The following is a 21,903-nucleotide window of genomic DNA, read 5'->3' as shown; positions in this document are numbered from 1 at the left end:
AGCCATGTCCGTCCGTCTGTCTGTTAAAATCACGATAGGGTCTACACGGGAGGAGCTATAGGTAAGGTAAGGCTTGTTTAGTATTGAAAATGGGCCACATCGGTCCACTTTTTCGGATAGCCCCCATACAAGTGAACCCCCGAAAAACAGGTTTAACGGGCAAATTTGTTTTAAAAGTTCGAGTATAGCGATGAAATTCAACATAATTCATATGACCTAAAATTCCCTACCAAATTTGATCATTACTGGCTTAAAAATACAAATACAGCGATTAAATTATGAGCCAAACCGCTCTACAGACTTTTATGAGAATCGGTCTATAATTGACCCTACCCCCCTATAAGGTCCCCTTCAGAAAATTACTCTAACGCTCATAACTGGCTTAAAAGTACTATTTTGAAATTTGGTATAAGTAAATCTATTATGAAAGAAAATCTCTCCACCGAATTTTATGAGGTCCATAGTTGACACTACCCCCATATAAGGTCCCCTTCAGAAAATGACCTTAACGCTCATTACTGGCTTAAAAATGCGAGTGTAGCGATGAAACTTGATATAAGTAAGTCTTTTACGAGCCAAAATCTCTCTACAAAATTTTATGTGAATCGGTTCATAATCATTACTGGCTTAAAATACAAAGTCAGTTCCTTGCGAGCCAAAATCACATAACTAAATTTTATGTGGATCGGTCTATAATTGACCCTACCCTGACCTAGTAATGAGCGTTAGATCATTACTGGCTTAAATGTACGAGTGATGAGATAAAATTCGACATAAGTAAGTTTCTTATGAGCCAAACCCTCTCTACTGACTTTTATGAGAATCGGCATATGATTAATATAATATCCGCTTCAAAAAATGACTTTAACACTAGTACTGGCTTAAAAATACGAGTAAAGCGATATAATTCGACACACATAAGTTTTATACGAGTTAAAATTTATCTACCAAATTTATTGAAGATCGATCCATAATTGTCCCTAGCCGCATATAGAGTCATCTTCAGGAAATTACTTTAACGATAATTTCTGGCTTAAAAATACGTATACAGTTATGAAATTTGATATAAGAAACTTTTATAGGAACTTAAATCTTCCTACCGATTTGCATGCGGAAAGTGTCTGTAACTTACCCTACCCGCTCATATATGTATATGAACCACAATTGGTGAAAAAAAAGTTTATGAAAAACGGTAAGTTTATTTGATGAGTGATCATGATGATAGGGAAGCATTCCTTTTATGGCATACGGTTTGGTGGTGGGTTTATGAGATTCGGCATAGCCGAATATAACACTCTCACTTGTTTTATTTTCTTTTTTCAACCATGATTTTCATTAGTCTGAAAATTACGATCTTATTTTATTTTTGACTTATGCAAAACAAAATTCAGCACAGCTAATTTTATACATATTTGAACCTTTTATTTTTTAAATGGTATGATTCCATACACATAGTACCTATAAACTGATTTATTAATTTCGGTTTTTAACAGATCGAAATGTTGGTCGCTGACCCAAAAAGTATATACATTCTGTGTCTGTAAGTTGAAAACACGAGCTAGAAGACTAATTCTATTTAGGCTACAAATTTGGACCAAAATCGATATTTTAATGGTGGGTATTTAATTTCGACATAGTCACATACAAACTATATTTTTCAATGCTGAAGATTTTGCATTTCAAACTTTCTACAAATCTGAGTGATACCGATAAAGGTAAATTACCTTGTTCTGAATGTACATAAAATTTAAAATAAATACTATGAATATGTTATATTTTAAAACTATTTTGTGTAAAATTCCAAATATTTTTCAAAGAAAGGGTTCCAAATTGATGTTCGAATAATTGAATTGCGCTTTGTTATAATTATTTGTTTATAGCCCATTCAGATCAAACGAAATTAAGTAATTTGGGGATTTCGATCGAAATCTACTCGAAATTAAGTAATTTCTCATGCATTTTGTTAATTTGAAATCAAGTAATTTTGCTTAATTTCATTGAAATTAACTTGAAATCCCAATGAACCACCCTGTGTTAGTATAAAAAGTACCTATTTTAACAACTATGCACAAAACAAAAAAATAATACAAATTTGAAAACCAGATATTAACAATATAATTTAATAGAATTTGTGCAAAATTTGTAATAAAAGTGATCAACACATTATTTGACACTTAAATAAGTATAATTTTACGGTCTGAATGGGCCATTACATGGAACAGTATGCGGTTTTAAAAATTGCTTACTTAGGAAGTACATAGAAATTTCAAAAATTGTGAAATTCTAAAAGTTTTTATTTAAAAATTGGAATTAATTATATTGTTTTAATTTAAATATATCTTCTGTCTGCTAAATTTCCACAAACAAAGATTTTCATATTTAAAATAATTAAATTTATGTAATCCCAAAATACCGTATAATGCCGGTATCCCGAAAAATCCCGGGATCCCGGGATTGCAATTTTCAAAATCCCGAATCCCGGGATTTGTAAAAGCCAGTCCCGTTTGGCATAACTAGTTGATATGGTTTTCTTAATTTTATATTTTTGTTTTTAATAGATTTTTGACAATAAAAACGAACTTTTAATAAAAATAAATATGTATATGTATGGCTTTAATAACCCAGTAGGATTTTGAGTTAACTTAAAACTAACTTATGGTTAACCACAAATGAGTCAGAGGTGACTCAAAAGCTAACCATTTTGCTTATAAAATACTATTCAGTTTTTCAATGTGATGTCATAGGAACGAGTCAGTACTCACTCACTATACATCAGTTTCAGTTAACCAGAAGTTACCTCAAGATGAGTTAGCTTCTAGCGCATAAATAAAAGATCAGCTGTGAGTGACCTGTGCAATTTTCTTATATTTTTATACTATTTTTAACAAATTGTTAGTGATTATAAATGCGTTCAATATGCAGCAACATTTCCTTCCTATATACACCGTTATCTATGTCTTATATTCCTGAAAATGTTAATTTAATAATAATAGATTCATTTTTCATTGCTGAAACAAATTTTCATTTTCATAATTTCATTTTTTCAATACAAATTGTTTGACAAATTTGATACGAGTTTCTATTTTATTTTTTATTTAAAATTTTATTGAAATGTTTGTTCATTTCCTTGATCATTTTTGAGTTACTTTGAAGCTAGTCATAAGAAGTTATCAAAAAGTTAACTTGATTTTTAGTTAACTCACAAAATCCTACAGGGAAATGTTTATTTAGTTTAGATGTATACATATAACATATACTATCAAATTATTATAAAAAGTATCCGAATAGCTTACGCCGGCAAATATATTTTGCATTAGTATAACACTAATTAATATAATTAACATGATTAATTACATTCTGGCATTATATTTTTTTTTTTTTTTTTTTTTTTATTTCATTTATTTATTTAACCGAGCCCTTATGGGCCATATATGGTTAAAAGTTTTATAAAAATGTGGAAGAATTCATAAATGCATTAATATTTACATATAAAAAGATATTAAAATAATATAACAATTAAACATTATAATATAAAAAGAAAATGTACACATCTCACTAACAAGGAACATTAAGACAATTCGGAGGATAGGAAATCGTAGAAAACCAATTTAGCTTTTAGCAAGTTAAATGAGAATATTTTAAGATTGTTTGGTAGTCTATTCCAGATTCGAGAAACTCTGACCACAAATGAATGTTCATATGAAGATCTCAAAATTCTGTCTATAACAATCTGAGGCGAACGAATCGAGTGGGAAAATACAAAATTATTCCTTAATGCCCTCGGATATCCTGTATAAATTATCTTGTAAAATGTTAAAAGTAGCCTCAGTCTTATATACGAAGAAAAGGATAAACCAAGGAAACATTTAACATAGTCAGAGACATGGTCATGTAACGTCAATCCATAAATATACCTAACAATTCTATTGACTATCTTATTGACCTCTTTCAGGGTAGAACGTTTTACCGCGGAATATACTTCCAAACCGTAGTTAACAATTGAAAGGAGTAACGAATTAGCAACCATAAATCTGATATTTAGAGGAAGATAATATCCCAGGCTATACAATCTTCTCAAAACAAAACAAACTTTAGACTTTACTGAGTTAATATGTTTTACAAAAGTAAGTTTCTCGTCTAAAATTACACCTAAAAAGCGCACATTATCAACAATTTCGACAGGATTATGGGACATCCTTAAATTAAGGAGGGATTTATTATTTAGTCCGAAACTCATAGCCTTTGTCTTATTCACGTTAATGTGTAAAAAATTGTGACCCATCCAGGAATCGGTACTAGTCAAAGTATAATTAATACGTTCATTCAAGGAATCAAGAAATTGGCTCTCACCTAAGAAAAGTAAATGAATATCATCTGCATATAAGAAGATATCAGAGGTTGGTAAATTAACATGGCTTATAAAATCGTTCATGTAAAGCATGAAAAACAGGGGTCCTAAAATTGATCCCTGAGGTATACCACTAATGCACGATAGGTTATGCGAACGAGTTTCCCCAGAAGACACAAATTGCTGTCTGTTTGAAAGGTAAGAGAGAACCATTTTGCAAGAAGCACGGCTGAATTTAAAATGTGTATAAATCTTATTTATCAAATTATTGTGATTAATTTTATCAAAAGCCTTGGATAAATCCAAGGCTAATAGTACACCAACTCCATTCTTGTTAAGAGCATGTCTTAGTTTATCAGTAAGAGTTAACAAAAGAGATGTGGTACTATGAGATTTACGAAAACCGAAATGGCAATCACTAATAAGATTATTGACATTGATATAACTATTTATTTGCTTAAACACCATATGTTCAAAAATTTTGGAGAGACATGGAAGAATACTAATTGGACGATAAGAAGTAATACCAGATTCATTAGTTTTTCTTATTGGAACAATTCTGGCGGTCTTCCAAGCCGTGGGAAATATAGATGTCATGGTAATAGTATTGTAAATATGAAGTAGATGCCTCTCCAAATATGGATATAGAATTCTCAAGAACCTCATGGGTATATTGTCATTCCCAATAGCATTAGACTTAACACTAACAAAAGCTTCAATCAAATCGTCTGAGTCGAACCTACTAAACGAAAAAATATATATTTAACCAACAAAGTTTGAAAAAGGCAAATCAAATGATTTTGTCCATCATTTGGTTGACAGACTGGAATTTCCAAATTGTCTAAAAATAGTGCTGGCCACTTGGAATATTGTCAAATATTCGTGTATTAATATAATAATGCCTAGATTTGAGTTCTTTTTTCCCAAAATATAATCGGTAAATTTTTTTTTGGATTTTATTTACAAATTTGTAACGTTAAAATTAGAATTTATAGATTTTATTTTAAAAGAAACCATAATTAGTTTTCGCTATCACCCTAAAATTAACATAAAAACTTATTTTAGGTTTATTAACCAATTTTAGGCAAAATTCACAAAAATCGCATTGAATTCAATAATTCAATGAAATTTGGTACATGGTCTTCTATTGTCCCTGGGACGAAGCCTATTGAAAATGGCTACGATCGGTCCATTATTTCACCTAGCATCCATACAACTGAACCCCCGAATAGGGCTTGTAAACATTGTATTCAAACTACAGGTCGCAATTTTGAAGATAATTCAACGAAATTTGGCACACGATCTTCTATGGTACCGGAGACGAAGTTGAAAGTGGTTAACATCGGTCTATTATTTCACCTAGCCCCCATACAACTGAACCGGACTAATAGGGATTTTAAGTTCATATTTATGTTTAATATACTTGTATCTCGACAGAAAGCTGCAAAACCAAGTTCTATACTAGCCTTGATGACCCTCATGAATTTTTTAATTATAGGGTCTCATTTGACCAAAACCCCTATTCAAAGCCCCCTTCAAAATTCGACTTAAATGTCCACAATTTTATTCGACAATAAATGGCTTAAGTATATCTGAGGCAAGGTACAATTCAACTTAAATGATTTATTATGAAAACTAAATCACATTTTTTGTAACAGGTGTAGTGTATTATATGGTCGACCTCGCCCGACTATAATTTCTTACTTGTTTTTTTCTCAGATCTCAAAATCTAATCTAAAAATTATAATTTTATCGTTTACAAATTTGTAAATAAAATCTCAGAAAAATTTTAAAAGATTATATTTTGAAAGAATTCCAATCTAGGCATTATTGGATTAATAGATGGATATTTGACAATACAGGCAAATCCCGGTATAACGAATGATATGTCAGGCCCTTTCGTTAAATCGAAAAATTCGTTATATCGGAATTATTTTTTCTAGTAAATTTCTTTATTTAATGGACAAAAAACATTCAAATTAATGTATGAAATTATTAATTCAATTAATTCAATTGTATCATTAGATATATTTACAATCTCAGAATTACTGATGATGTGTCAGATTATTCGCTAAATTTTCTCAACTGTTCTTTTCGTTCATTCGTAGAAATTGGAATTTTAGTAATGTTTTATAAAACTATCGTTACACTATCACCACCCTATTTATTACATCTTTTCCTTTTTTCAAGATCTACTAGGAATCCTACCTTACTGTTGCCAAGAATTACAAACGCTACATTTGAAAGATCCTTTTTGGTAAGATCATGTAGACTTTGGAATTCTTTACCTTCTAACTTAAAAAGGTTTAATTTCTCCAAAAACACATTTAAACATAAGATATTAGCTTTGATGAATAACTAAAGATTTGTTAACATTTACTATGTTTTTCTGTTATATTCGTTCCCAATAAGGGTTTGTTTGATTTTATTTAGCTAATGAATTTCCATCATTTTATTTATTCATTATATAATTGTAAATTTTTGTATTAATCGTATATGGCCCTAGGGCTCGATTATTTGAATAAAGAATTAATTAAAATTTTATTTCAAATAACTAAGAACAACGCACACGTTTTTACATTTTGAACATCTAGACGGTTTGAAAAATTTGCTCATGGATTTTTGTTTTCTAACAACTTTAATTTCCTGCTATTTCCTTAACATTATTTTATTTGTTAGATCCAAATTCAATCTAAATGATAAAATTAAACTCTTTTTAGGAAAAAGTTTTTTCCTAAAAAGTGAGTCTCATGCTGATAATTTCAAAACCCTGAAATAATTATGCCATGTTGGGCACAATTATAATTTCGTCCTCCTCGAAATAATTTATTTTGCTGTAAAATTGCATTATTCAATGTATCCGGTTTAAACTTTATTCAAGCTAAAGTTATTATTAAATTCACATTTAACGAATTTAGGCTTTTTAGATCATAGTGTATGGCATTTTGTTCGATAGGTCAGATATGCAGAATAACTAAAATTAGGAATACGAACGACTTCTTTCATTTTTACATTATATTCTAATTGCTCAATCAAGTTTTTGACATTAACAATATCAATATAAAATCAAAAGCTGAATTTTTTTTAGGTATTTTTTCTTTTTATTCGTTATATCGAGTACAAAATTTCTTAAACGTTCGCTATATAAGGTAGTTAATGTTAAAAATTTGTCTGTTCGTTATATCGGATTTTCGTTAAAGTGAGATTCGTTATACAGGGATTTGCCTGTATTCCAATTGGCCAGCACTATTTTTAGGCAATTGGGGAATGCCCATTTGTCAACCAAATGATGGCCAAAATTTATCTATCTAACTATCTAACATTTTTAAAATTTTACAGAAGCAAAAAACTTTTTAAATTCAAAATGTTGTTTCTATCAGTGCGATATATTTTTATTAAACATTTTTATTAGTGAAACTTATAATTTGTTATGATAGTTGACAATGGCCTTTTTTGTGTGAACATTTGTGTTTATGCAATACATTAGAATCAACAATAAAATCGATTTTGAATTTTTGGTTAGTTATGGCTCTCTGCGTTTCAGGTGACGATATGTATGTTTAATATAATGTCATATTAGATATTTATCAATATTTGCAAAAATGTATCAAAAAATTAGTAAAAATAAGAAAATGTACAATAGTGATGTTTATTTTAACGTAAAAATCTTTAATTAAAGGAATACATATTGTGATTATTTTCAAAATACATAGAGAACTGGAATTGGTTGTCATCAAAATGACTCGATAATATTCAGAATTTTACACAGGGGAATTAAATACGTAATTTTCTCATTTTAATAGGTAAACAATTCATTCATCTCACTTTAATAAGTTTCTTTCTTAAAATCTTCAAATTTGGTTTGTTTATTTCTTAACGTTTTTCGAATAGTTTGAATAGTTGACATTTGAAAAAAACCGGTTGATATTTTTCAAATTCAGAAAAAAAAAACGGTTAACCGGTTTTTCATTATAAATAACAAAATCTATTTTAATTTGAAAAAATTAACGTTTTTGTTTAAATTTGATTAATCGTCTGATTTACATTATTTCTTTAATGTAAAAAAATTAGGAAAAAAGTGGGACACTTCTGTTAAACATAAGGAACTATGTAGTCCTATGCTACGTGCAATGTAACAATAGAGAAATGTGCCAATTGCAATGGTCCACACAAATCAATGTCACCCGATTGTCCTAGTAGGATCTCTTACATGCAACTAAGGCAACGAACGCAGCCAAAAAGACATAAACCAACAAGACATACAGGTTTAGCTTTTATGCAGACTACGCCAATAATTTTCCAAATTCGTTAAATCAGCAAAGTTTACCCAAAACAAATACCTGGGATCTTAATGGAAATAACCACGAAAATGTTAATAATAACCACAATATAAATAATAATCTATTCTCGTTTGAAGAATTAAAAAAAAATTAACATTAGAACTTATCGCAAGTTTGGAAAAATGTAAATCTCGTGCTGATCAGTTCGAGGTAATTATAAGCCTAGCTTGCAAATTTTTGTACCGATGAATAATAACTTAAAAATAGCATCATGGAACTCTCGTTGTATTCGGAACAAAAAAGAAGAATTTTATAATTTTTTATTAAAACATAATATTGTTATGCGAAACATGGCTCAATAAGAATTTTCAATTAAACATAAAGATTATTACTGTTACAGGTGAGGAAAGAAGAGGTGGAGGAGTAGCAATTATTATTAAAAAAATATAAACCATCAACTTTTACACCCTTTAAATACCACAGTTATTGAAAATATTGGCATAAAAAATCATTGCTGGAAATGAGTGCATTAATATCTTCTCTTGCTATTTACCAGGCGGTTCAGCTGGAAATGACTCAACTCGCAAACAAGCATTTAAATCAGATGTACGTAAACTTACTTCCTACGATAACTTCATCCTTGGTGGTGATTTCAATAGTAGGCACAGAAATTGGGGATGCCTGAGAAATAACTATTGGGGTAATTTATTACTACAAAATAGCTCATCATTTTGAAATTGCATTTCCATACGAACCTACATATATAGCATCCGATCCGAGGAGACAACCTTCCACGCTGGACTTTTTCATAACCAATATGTCACAAAATTTTTCAGCAGTAAAGACACTCAATGACATATCGTCAGACCACCATCCAATTGTTTCCAACGTTAGCTTAACAGTAAATAGAATTGTAAAAAGTTACCCTGATTTTCGCAAAACAAATTGTAAATCGTTCGCGAATTATATAAACAGAAATCTTCCCACAACCGTGAATATAAATGACGTATCGCACGAATACTAAATTGATAATATGATAACAAATTTTAATAAAATCATTTATGACTCTATTGTAGCTTGTATCCCCAAAAAATAACCAAGAAAAACGAAATCCACTATACCAGATATACAGTTATTTCAAATCTCTTTTGTTCTCTACTTCGCTTTAATTTTGTGATACTTGTGAACAAATAAAAAAAAATAATCCAGAATAACCCAACAAATAATCCAAAATAATAATCCCTGATATTGCAAAAAAGAAAAATTATAACGCTGTAGGATTACAGTATCATTTTAGCAATAAACTTGATATTAATTCTACTGGTCCTATCTACCTCATAATAAATCGTATAGAAAATGAAAATAATTTTTCTAATGTCTCGCCATTCCTCATTAAAAGAGCCATCGACTCAACATGTGGGGGAGAAGTATCAGAATGCAAAAAACTACGCAATGGTACATTATTGATAAAAACAAAAAATTCCCTCCAGGCTAATAAACTTATCAAACTTACAGCCATGAACACCAACATAAAGATTCAAGTTTCTGAACACAAATCCTTGAACTACTCAAAAGGAGTCATTTACTCTCCCGACTTATTTGGTGTTCCCGAAGAAGAAATCCAACTAAATATGGCAAGTCAAAAAGTAATGAAACTTTAAAAGAAACTGGACTGTTGATTCTTACATTTGCTGCTATTGAACTTCCAGAGTATATCTATATGGGTTATCAAAAAATATATTTGCGTCCTTACATCCCACCTCCAATTAGATGCAATAACTGCCTTCACTATGGTCACCTACAAAAAAACATAGAGTTAGCGACACACAGTGGTATAGGAAAAAAAAGAGGGAAATAATTCGGTAACTTCTAAACGGTTAATCAGATTTTAATGAAATTTGGTATGCACAAAGAGGAGGTGTTGTCGAGTTTAGGTTTTGAATTTGGACCTTATAGGCCAACCAGAGGCCCGGCGGGGGGTCCTCAAATTAGGACACCTCGGCTATGTTAAATTTTTAAAACGATCCTATTTCTTCATTTGAGTTCCGAAAAAAAATTTCGTATATAGAATCTCCTCATCGAGCACTATAAAAAATGTCGTCGTAGTAGTTTAGGAGATATTCGCATTTGAAAATTAAAATTTTAAAATGTTTACCGTCCTTACTTTAGTTTTTTGATAATAGCGGGTCCAAATATTCCCGATTTTCGCCATTTTTTTTTATTCGCTTAACAACAAGTTTATATATCAAGCAGTGAAAGAATTATGTAAAAATCATGACTGAGTCCAAAGTTATAGGCATTTTAATTTAAAAAATTAAAAAAAGGCGATTTTTTGTCATTTTTTTGGGAAAAAAGTATCTTTTTCTTTTTAATTATCTAAAAAGTTTCTAAGAAGATGTACAGTGTCTCTCATAATTATTCGAATTTGGGTAAACTATAAAAATAAACCAAATTTAATAATATATTTTGTGTGCAAAATAAATAAATTAATTTGTTATATTGTCTAGATAGTCCTTATGTTTGATATCACGCTTTTTAAAACTTGAAAAATTTGCATTGACTTAAATTAATTGTGCTTTTTTAAAAAAAGTCCATGAAATTGCCTCACAAAAGTATACGAATTTTTCCTGTATTTCATATTTGATCATATTATACGCAACACAAATTTTAGAATCAAATGGTTTTTATGCGTAATATTGTTTTAAGGGGTTACTATCCACGGAAAGGATATATTTTTGGTCCACAATTTTGGGGAATTTGTACCCTGTTTTCATGTAATATCATTAAAATGGCGATTTTTGGCCATAATTGTAAATTTTTCTCCTTTTTTCCAGAGATAAAACAAAAATTTGATATTGGGACTTAAAAGACCCCTTGGGGTATCTAAAAATAATATTTTTTTTACAAGAATCTGTATTTAAACGTTCCAAGATAAATTATTCGGATAATTTTTCTGTCGCTAATTCAATATATTGGAACTTAAGTCCATTTTTATAATACTAGGATCAACTATTTTCCGGGAAAGTTTTCTGGTATATATTCTTTTAGATATAAGCTTTTATACATTTTAAGTTTTCAATGTGTTGTGGAAGTGTACAACTCCAAAACATGCCTCGAAGAAGCACCATTCAAAATAGTAAAATCATTATTTTTATATAACAATGGCCTCCATGCTGCATGGCACGATATCATTATGATCACATCAAAAATGTTGATATGTGTTTAAATATTATTTACTATGATCAAATTAAAACCAAAATTTAGGACTTACAGTGTTATTGTAACGGGCAACATAAGCGTGAAAGTTACGAGTAGTAAAAACTGAAATCTACTATGTAGAATGACGTTTTGTTAAGGCATGTTTTGGGGTTGTATACCGCTATAATAAATTGAAAATTTAAAATACATTAGTGCCAATATGTACATCAATATACACTAGACAACTTTGTCGGAAAATATCGTGCCTAGAGGTACGAAAAGGGAATTATGATCCAGATAATTCAATTAGAAACTGAAAAACGATACCAAAAATACATCTTGGAACTTTTAAGTACAGATCCTTATAACAAAAAATATTATTTTTAGATACCCTATGGGTTCTATTAAATTCCAATATTAAATTTTGGTTTTATCTCTGGAAAAAGGGTGAAAACATTACAAATATAGCCAAAAATCGCCATTTTAATGATATTACATGAAAAGAGGGTACAAATCCCCCAAAATTGTGGACCAAATGGGTCAAAAATATATCCATGGGGTTGATAGTAACCCCTTAAAACAATATTAAGCATAAAACCATGCGATTCTAAAATTTGTGTATCGTATAATATGATCAAATATGAAATACAGGAAAAATTCGCATACTTTTGTGAAGTAGTTTCATGGACTTTTTTTAAAAAAAGCACAACTAATTTAAGTAAATGTAAAGTTTTCAAGTTTTAAGGGGCGTGATATCAAAACTAAGGACTATCTAGACAATATAACAAATTAATTTATTTATTTTCCACACAAAATATATTATTAAATTTGGTTTCTTTTCATAGTTTACCTAAATTCGAATACTTATGAGAGACACTGTATATAGAATTTATACTTATTTGAAAGCTGACTTTACATAAAATACGATAAATGAAACAAAACCTAAACATTTTTGATACCGAGGGGACCAGGTCCATCCAAAAAAAAACTATTTTTATGGAAAATTCAATTTTGAGCAAAAATTCTCAAATCGCATAGTCGATATCAAATTATAGTGACCTGTTTTATATGACCCAATATGTTCTTAATCATTTTGTAACGGGTTTCGATAACCCCGCCCCTGGCATGGATATAATAGGCAAAAAACCAAAAAATCCCATTTTTGGGATTTTTTAAAACTTTTTTGGGAATTCCGGGATTTCTAATAAGAAAATTCGAAATTTTTATTTAATTTTGGATTTTGAGTAAAAAAAATCTACCTAACTGTAAAATTTCATCAAAAAATATTCATAAATAAAATTTTTATTGCAATTTGAAAAATTTGTATCTTCGCAAAAACTGAATAAAAAACATTTTTTAATTTTTTTTTAAAAAAGTATTCCGCGAATTTTTTAATTTTCTTTGAGTAGCTTTGAGTATATAAAGGAATCCAAAACAACAACGCAAGATTTGATAAATCGTATTGAAGCAGAAATTAAAAACTTGGAACCTATAACAATCGAAATAGAAAATTATTCGTTTAACATGTCCTTTGATTTAAAACTTACAATGATTGATGGGAAAGTTGGAAATGCCATTACAGGAACATCATCTACTTGGTACTGCTACATATATGGTGATAAAAAATCAGAATTTTCGAATATTTCCAAGCAAAGGTCAATAAATGAGGAAACATTACAATTTGGAATATCCCCCCTACATGCTCGCATACGATTTCTGGAACATTTTCTACATTTAGCATATGATTTAAAGTATAGAAGCATACCGGAAAATGCAAACAAAAGTGCAAATAACAATAAGGAGTTAATGGAAATGAAAGCCAGTGAGAAAAGAAGAATTCAAGAGGAATTTAAAAAGCGGATGGGATTAAATATTGATAAACCACTCACAGGATATGGAAGCACAAACGATGGTAATACCGCTAGACGTTTTTTCAAACATTTTGAAACTACTTCCGAAATAACCGGAATTAATATGGATTTACTGCAAAAGGTCAATATTATTCTAATGGCGATAAAAAGCAAGCATAAAGTGAACGCAACAAAATTTGGAGAGTATTCTACAAAAGTTTCTAAATTACTTTTGGAATTATATCCCTGGAAAGAAATGACACCTACAGTTCACAAGATATTATGTCATGGAAAGGTCATCATAGAACATAATATTCTGCCTTTAGGAGAGCTTACAGAAGAACCCCAAGAATCGAGGAATAGAGACTTTAAGCATATTCATCAGTTTAGCTCAAGGAAATGTTCTAGGCAGCCTCAAAATGAAGATATTTTTAATAATCTGATTCTATCTTCTGATCCTGTTTTATCTACAATAAGGAAACGTTGGATTTGCTACAAAACGTTAGCATTTGAAAATATTCATGAATTTAAAGATTTACTTTATCTTTTAGATGTGGACTACTGTGATACCGATTATTTTACAAAATTATATTAATTTATAAAAAAAAAATAAAGACTATTTTTATATAAAATAAATACTTGTTAATTTTTTTAGGGATAAAGAATAAAAGATTAATCGTAAAAAGTGGCTGTAAAAATTCATAAAAATTTAGGTAGTAAAACATGCCTAACAAATGTATGGATGAAAATACAAATACAAACAATAATAATAATAATAATAATAATAGTACTAGGTAAATTCTCTAAAAGATGTTGAGTTTTCCCTAATTAATTTGTCACTTAAAAAACAGGTAGACATGTTATATATCAATGGAAAGGTAATTTTGTCTATTTTTCAAAACTGTATATAATTTTTGAAAATTAAAAATTCGCGGAATACTTTTTTAAAAAAAAATTAAAAATGTTTTTTATTCAGTTTTTGCGAAGATACAAATTTTTCAAATTGCAATAAAAATTTTATTTATGAATATTTTTTGATGAAATTTTACAGTTAGGTAGATTTTTTTACTCAAAATCCAAAATTAAATTTTGAATTTTCTTATTAGAAATCCCGGAATTCCCAAAAAAGTTTTAAAAAATCCCAAAAATGGGATTTTTTGGTTTGTTGCCTATTATATCCATACCAGGGCGGGCTTATCGAAACCCGTTACAAAATGATTAAGAACATATTGGGTCATATAAAACAGGTCACTATAATTTGATATCGACTATGCGATTTGAGAATTTTTGCTCAAAATTGAATTTTCCATAAAAAATAGGGTTTTTTTGGATGGACCTGGTCCCCTCGGTATCAAAAATTTTTAGGTTTTGTTTCATTTATCGTATTTTATGTAAAGTCAGCTTTCAAATAAGTATAAATTCTATATACATCTTCTTTTTAGATAATTAAAAAGAAAAAGATACTTTTTTCCCAAAAAAATGACAAAAAATCGTCTTTTTTTAATTTTTTAAATTAAAATGCCTATAACTTTGGACTCAGTCATGATTTTTACATAATTCTTTCACTGCTTGATATATAAACTTGTTGTTAAGCGAATAAAAAAAAATGGCGAAAATCGGGAATATTTGGACCCGCTATTATCAAAAAACTAAAGTAAGGACGTAAAAATTTTAAAATTTTAATTTTCAAATGCGAATATCTCCTAAACTATAAGAGATAATTTACTGCTACGACGACATTCTATATACGAAATTTTTTTTTAAATCGGAACTCAAATGAAGAAATAGGATCGTTTTAAAAATTTAACATAGCCGAGGTGTCCTAATTTGAGGACCCCCCGCCGGGCCTCTGGTTGGCCTATAAGATCCAAATTCAAAACCTAAACTCGACAACATTATTAAAATCGGATTAACCGTTTAGAAGTTACCGAATTATTTCCCTCTTTTTTTTTCCTATACCACTGTGCGACACGCAATGGAGAGAATAAACGACACCATTCAAGATCTTTGTCCTGCATGTGGAACAGGCCCACACAATGTTCAACACCTTTTTAACTGCAGGGCAAATCCAACTCAGTTGGAACCTGAATCCCTTTGGACTCAGCCGTTGGATGCGGCTCGTCTACTGGGTTTAGATCTAACGGAGTTGGATAACCAGAGCGAAGAAGAAGAAGAGTAGGGAATAATGTTTAACTATATATACGTGTAATTTCAGGTGTCGCTGCTACAACAACAACAACAACAAACATGTGAAAACAATAAGATATGCTACAATTGCGGCAACCCTAGTCATATCAATGCCGACTCAATTGAAGTCTGTACCAATAGTTGTTGTTGTATTAATTGTAAGGAAAACAATATTGATGATTGGAAACATTCAGCTAAAGATAAAAATTGTCCAATTTTCTTGAAAAATAAAGAAATTCAAGCAATTAGAGTTCTTCAAAAAACTTCCATGAGAAATGCTGAAAAAATCTACAATAGCAGACATATTAAAGACAATACTACATACTCAACCGTTGCCAACTCTAATACTCCTAAAATCGCTCGTGCTAAACTAATAACCTATGATGATTGCCTTCTAACAACTTCACAAAATTTATCAACTAATACTCCAGCATCAGGACCTTCTATCTCCAAAGTCATCCACAATAATAAAGATCAACTTGTCAAAAGTAATGAGTTGAAAAGCTAAAAAAGCGGATTTTCACTACTTATTCATTAGCATTTTAACTCATAATTTTAACACGGTCATGACATTGGAGGCAAGTACTTACCACGCTCTCTTACAAATCTCTATTTATATAAGTACTTATAAATAAGGAGTTCAAAAGTCGTTTTGTTTTAAAAACAAAAAATTGCTCACACAGAAAAGGGGCAGGGCTTTTTGTTTGTTAGTTCGCTGACTTTCTTACTCACAATACCACTGCTTAGGTATTTTATTGATATGTTCAGGTTCTTTAGTATATCGTGATGTATCTTTTTTTTGATTTCAAAAAAATTTCCCTGAGAGGGTAGGGTCAATTATGGACCGATCCTTATAAAATTTTAAAGAGATTTTGCTCGTACCAAACTTGTTTATGTCGAATTTTATAACTGTACTCGTATTTTTAAGCCCGTAATGAGCTTTAAAGTAATTTTTTGAAGGAGACATTATATGGGGGGTAGGGCCAGTTGTGGCATGATCCTCATAAAATTTTGTAAAAAAATAATAAAATTTTTTTCATGTCGAGTTTCATCGCTGTACTCGTAATTTTAAGTCAGTAATCAGCGTGAAAGTCATTTTCTGAAGGGGACCTTGTATGGGGGGTAGGGTCAATTATGGACCGATCCTTATAAAATTTTGTAGAGAACTTGTACAAAACTTGTTTAAGTCGAATTTCGTCGCTGTACTCCTATGTTTAAGCTAGTAATGAGCTTTTAAGCATATTTTTAAAGGGGACTTTTTATGGGGGTAGGATCAATTATGGCGGGATCCTCGGAAAATTTGGTAGAGATTTTGGTTCATATAAAAATTGTTTATGTGGAATTTCATCGCTATAGCGGTATTTCTAAACCAGTTTTTACTGTTAAAACTGTTTTCCGATGAGGCACTTGTATGGGAGCTATGAGAAAACGTGGACCGATATTGCAGATTTGCATACCAAACGAACATTCTCTTGAATTGGCTTTATTAAATAGGATTAAAATACCATAGATATCGATATATAAAATACAATACATATTAAATTTTAAAAATAAATTTGTGTATTCTAAAGGCCTTTTATTTCCCCTGACTGCAGCCGCAGACCGCCGCAAATTTTATTTATTAAATTTAATACACAATACATTAAGCTTTCATTTTATATTAATTTTAACGCGGAGGCAAGGGGAGCTTAAAACGTATACTCCACCAAAAACTCTATACCTCATAAATAGAACGTTAACTAGAAAATATGCAAATATTAAGAGAAGTTTACAATCTTCTTTAAAGATTATGACTTAATAAATATCTTAACAAAATACTCTATCTAACATTAATTAAAACATTTTCCGATAAATGCTATATCATCGAAAATAATGACCTTAAATATGGCAATTTTAAAGTACAAAAATATTATATTTGAAATTCTTCACATTTGATCAATATTTACGGATAGTTATACCAGTTGGATTTCTCCAATATTTTTGTATTATCCCAGCAAAAAAAGTGTGGAAAAAGATGTAGAATTTTCATCACAACTAGTAACCCGAAGTGCTTCAAATTCGGGTGTAAAACCTATGAATTTTACATTAGCGTGTCATTGGAGGGATGTTGTTCATTTTTGGCAGCTTTGAACTACATCTGATCTTATTTTTAGAAGCAGTAAAAATCCGATATTTGGATGTCAAAAATAAAACACATTCTCTTAATGACACGCTTATGTAAATTTCACTACTCTTTCACCAAATCTTGATGTACTTCAAATATGTTATTTGTAATGACTTTTCCACATCTCTTTCCTCACTTTTAACTGGGGTTTCATTTGTAAGGAAATATTTGGTTTATAAAAGTAAAAAATATGAAATCGCATTTTAAGATGTGATTAAGATGTGGTTTGTAAAGTATGACATCAATTATTTTTTGCTGGGATAATACACAACATCTTAGCTTTACTACGAAAAAAATATTATATCAAAAATTACCAGTTTATAAAAAGTAATTATGATCAGCTCCTATTCTACCATTTCCTACTGTGCAGCGTGACCACAAAAATTCTTCCCCGGAAGGTTTCTACCAGATTAAAAAAATCAACTGAAATCCAAGTACAAAAATAAAAATAATACTAAAACTTAAAACGCAATACTGCCAACATCAATGATAAAGATAGTGAGATGGCGGGAGAGTAGAACTCTCTCCCTCGCATTATCCTGCCTCCAGTTCTGTGGCGTTGTGGGGTACACAATAGTGCTTAAATCACTGTAGTGGACTCTGCAACGCTGCTAGTTGGAGGCATATATCCGTGTTTTTTTAGAACACCTACTCACATATACATATCCCAGCAAAAAATAATTGATGCCATACTTTACAAACGACATCTTAATCACATCTAAAAATGCGATTGCATACTTTTCGCTTTTATAAACCAAACATATACTTACAAATTAAAACACAGTTAAAAATGAGAAAAGAGATGTAGAAAAGTCACTACAAACAACATATTCGAAGTACTTCAAATTTTGATGAAAAACCAATGAAATTTACATAAGCGTTTCATTGAAAGAATGTGGTTTATTTTTGACATACAAATATCGGATTTTTACAGCTTCTAAAGATAAGATTAGATGTAGTTCAAAGTTGTCAAAAATGAACAACATCCCTCCAATGACACGCTAATGTAAAATTCATAGGTTTTTCACCTGAATTTGAAGCACTTCGGGTTATTAGTTGTGATGAAAATTCTACATCTTTTTCCACACTTTTTTTGCTGGGATATTCTTTCTATATTTTTGTTATTCTATTTATTATAATCTACATTTATTTATAATGGCAGTCAATATAATTCAATGGAATATTAATGGATATACTAACAACTACAATCAACTTCAATTAATTATAAAAAAAATATGGTCCGAAAATAATTTCTCTCCAAGAGACACATTTCCATTCCATTTATTATTTACCAATCCCTTTAAATTACAAATGCATTTTTGTTAACTCAGCGACCCACTCCTATGGTGGCGTTGCTCTTCTTATTCATAATTCTCTTCAATATACCCCCATCTCCCTCCCTAATGATATTGACTCCATTGGAGCAATTATTCAAGCTGAAAAGAAATTCACCATAATAAATTCATATATACCTTCTTCAAAAAATTTTAATTTATCAACAATAAGAAATATGTATTATCAATTTGATAACAACATCCTCATCACTGGCGACTTTAACAGTTGGCATTCATTATGGGGATCTACTACAAATAATTCTAGAGGAGAGATTATAGCAGACTACATTACCGAATCCAATATGGTTGTCTTTAACGACGGCTCTCCTACGCATTTCAGCACACGACAATCGACAAAGCGGACTGGATCAAATTTGATGAGTTGACATTAAAATTTGATAAAGAACGTCTTCTTAGCAATGACATCAACAAAGAAGCGACCTACTTACAAAAGATTATAATTCAGAGCGCCAACCTTTCAATTCCACAATTTAACCCAACCTTTAAGAAAAGAGATCCATGGTGGAACATCCACTTAAATGAACTCAAAAAAGAGAAAAACAAATTTTGGCAAATTTTGAAAAGAACAATCAATAGTACTAACATCCTTAATTATAAAAAAGCTGCCGCTAAATTTAAAAGAGAATTAAAGTTATCTAAAAGCAAATCAATCTCTGATTTCACTTTTGATATTTATCCCCAATCTCCACCCAAAAAAAATTGGCAAAACATCAAAACTTTTTGTGGTCTAAATCTACCTCAATCCATCCACACAATAGAATCTCCATCAGACCCTAATTTATTTCTATCCAACAGTCAATTAATTGCTGATGAGTTTGGCAAATTCTGGTCTTCACAATCACATGACAATAATTTTTCAGATACTTTCAAATACAACAAACGTACCATTTTTAATACAGACCGTCTCCGTCTCCGATGACATGGCAAAAACTATAGATGATAATATAACTGTATTGGAACTAGAATTCGCCCTCAACAAAACGAAGGGTAAAACACCTGGAATTGACAGAATATCATATCCTATGATAAAAAATCTGAACTATAACACTAAACATAGACTTACTCACCTTTACAATTTAATTCTTTCCCACTTTATTCCCCATTTCTATAAAATTAGCACTATCTGTCCTACACTTAAACCTACCCAGCAAAGAAAGTGTGGAAAAAGATGTAGAATTTTCATCACAACTAGTAACCCGAAGTGCTTCAAATTCAGGTGAAAAACCTATGAATTTTACATTAACGTGTCATTGGAGGGATGTTGTTCATTTTTGACAACTTTGAACTACATCTAATCTTATCTTTAGAAGCTGTAAAAATCCGATATTTGTATGTCAAAAATAAACCACATTCTTTCAATGAAACGCTTATGTAAATTTCATTGGTTTTTCATTAAAATTTGTAGTGACTTTTCTACAACTCTTCTCATTTTTAACTGTGTTTTCATTTGTGAAGATATGTTTAGTTTATAAAAGCGAAAAGTATGCAATCGCATTTTTAGATGTGATTAAGATGTCGTTTGTAAAGTATGACATCAATTATTTTTTGCTGGGTAACTCTATAAAAACTCATATACAATCTTACAGACCTATCTCATTAAATATTTGTATTTCCAAGCTCTTAGACAAAATAATAGCAAACAGGCTGTGGTGGTTTGTCACATTTAAAAACCTCATTTGCTCTCACCAACTAGGATTTAGAAAAGGCAAATCTGTAACCGACGCACACCTTTACATCGATCATTTAATAACTAAATCTCTATCACATAAAAGACATTCCTCAATCATATCGTTAGACTTTTCAAAGGCTTTCGATAAAATCGGAATACACACCATTATTCACCAGCTAACGGAATGGGGTATTGGTCCTAATATTTTTAGATATATCAGAAACTTCCTAACTAATAGACATATTAATTAGAATAAAAGTCAATAACAGCTATTCTAAAACATATCCTTTATTTAACGGGATACCTCAGGGCTCTCCCCTCTCAGTTATTCTATTTTTAATTTCTTACAATACATTAAGCAAATACTTTCTTTCTCTTAATGAATACAAATTCTGTGCATACGCCGACGATTTCTATATAATAAAAAATCTTTCATCTAAGAAACATCAAACCATAAACATTAACCCATTGATTGATTTCATTAACGAGTGCTCAAATTATTCGGGAGCTGAATTATCTTTGGCAAAATCTAAACACCTACACATTTGTAAAAAAGGAACTTGTCATACCACATTCTCTACTGGATCTTTCAATATAGAAAACATAGATTCCCTGAAAATATTAGGAATAATATTTAACAGGAAGTACAATTGGAAAGATCATATAAAACACATTGCAAGTGATTTAACAAATAGATTAAATATAATAAAATGTATATCCCACAAAAAATTTAACTGCAATATATATTCTATTATATCGGCGGTAAAAGCTTTACTTTTATCGAAAATTTACTATGACACACCAATTCAAAATATGCTGTTCGAAGCTAATATAGAGCCGCTTGAAATTACT

General features: G+C 30.2%; 1 protein-coding gene across 1 annotated transcript in view; it reads right to left on the bottom strand.

Moving 5' to 3' along the window:
- The window catches only part of LOC119616294 (transcription factor AP-1), a 42,479-nt gene that overhangs the window by 14,213 nt on the left and 6,363 nt on the right, over positions 1 to 21,903 (bottom strand). The window lies entirely within an intron of this gene.

The sequence above is a fragment of the Lucilia sericata genome, unplaced genomic scaffold, assembly GCF_015586225.1.
Source record: "Lucilia sericata isolate MDLA Ls3-8-SP2 unplaced genomic scaffold, ASM1558622v1 Contig000066F_arrow, whole genome shotgun sequence".
Taxonomy (NCBI): Eukaryota; Metazoa; Arthropoda; class Insecta; order Diptera; family Calliphoridae; genus Lucilia; species Lucilia sericata.
Note: the sequence above shows the minus strand (reverse complement) of the source record. Positions and strands in the feature narration are given on the sequence as shown.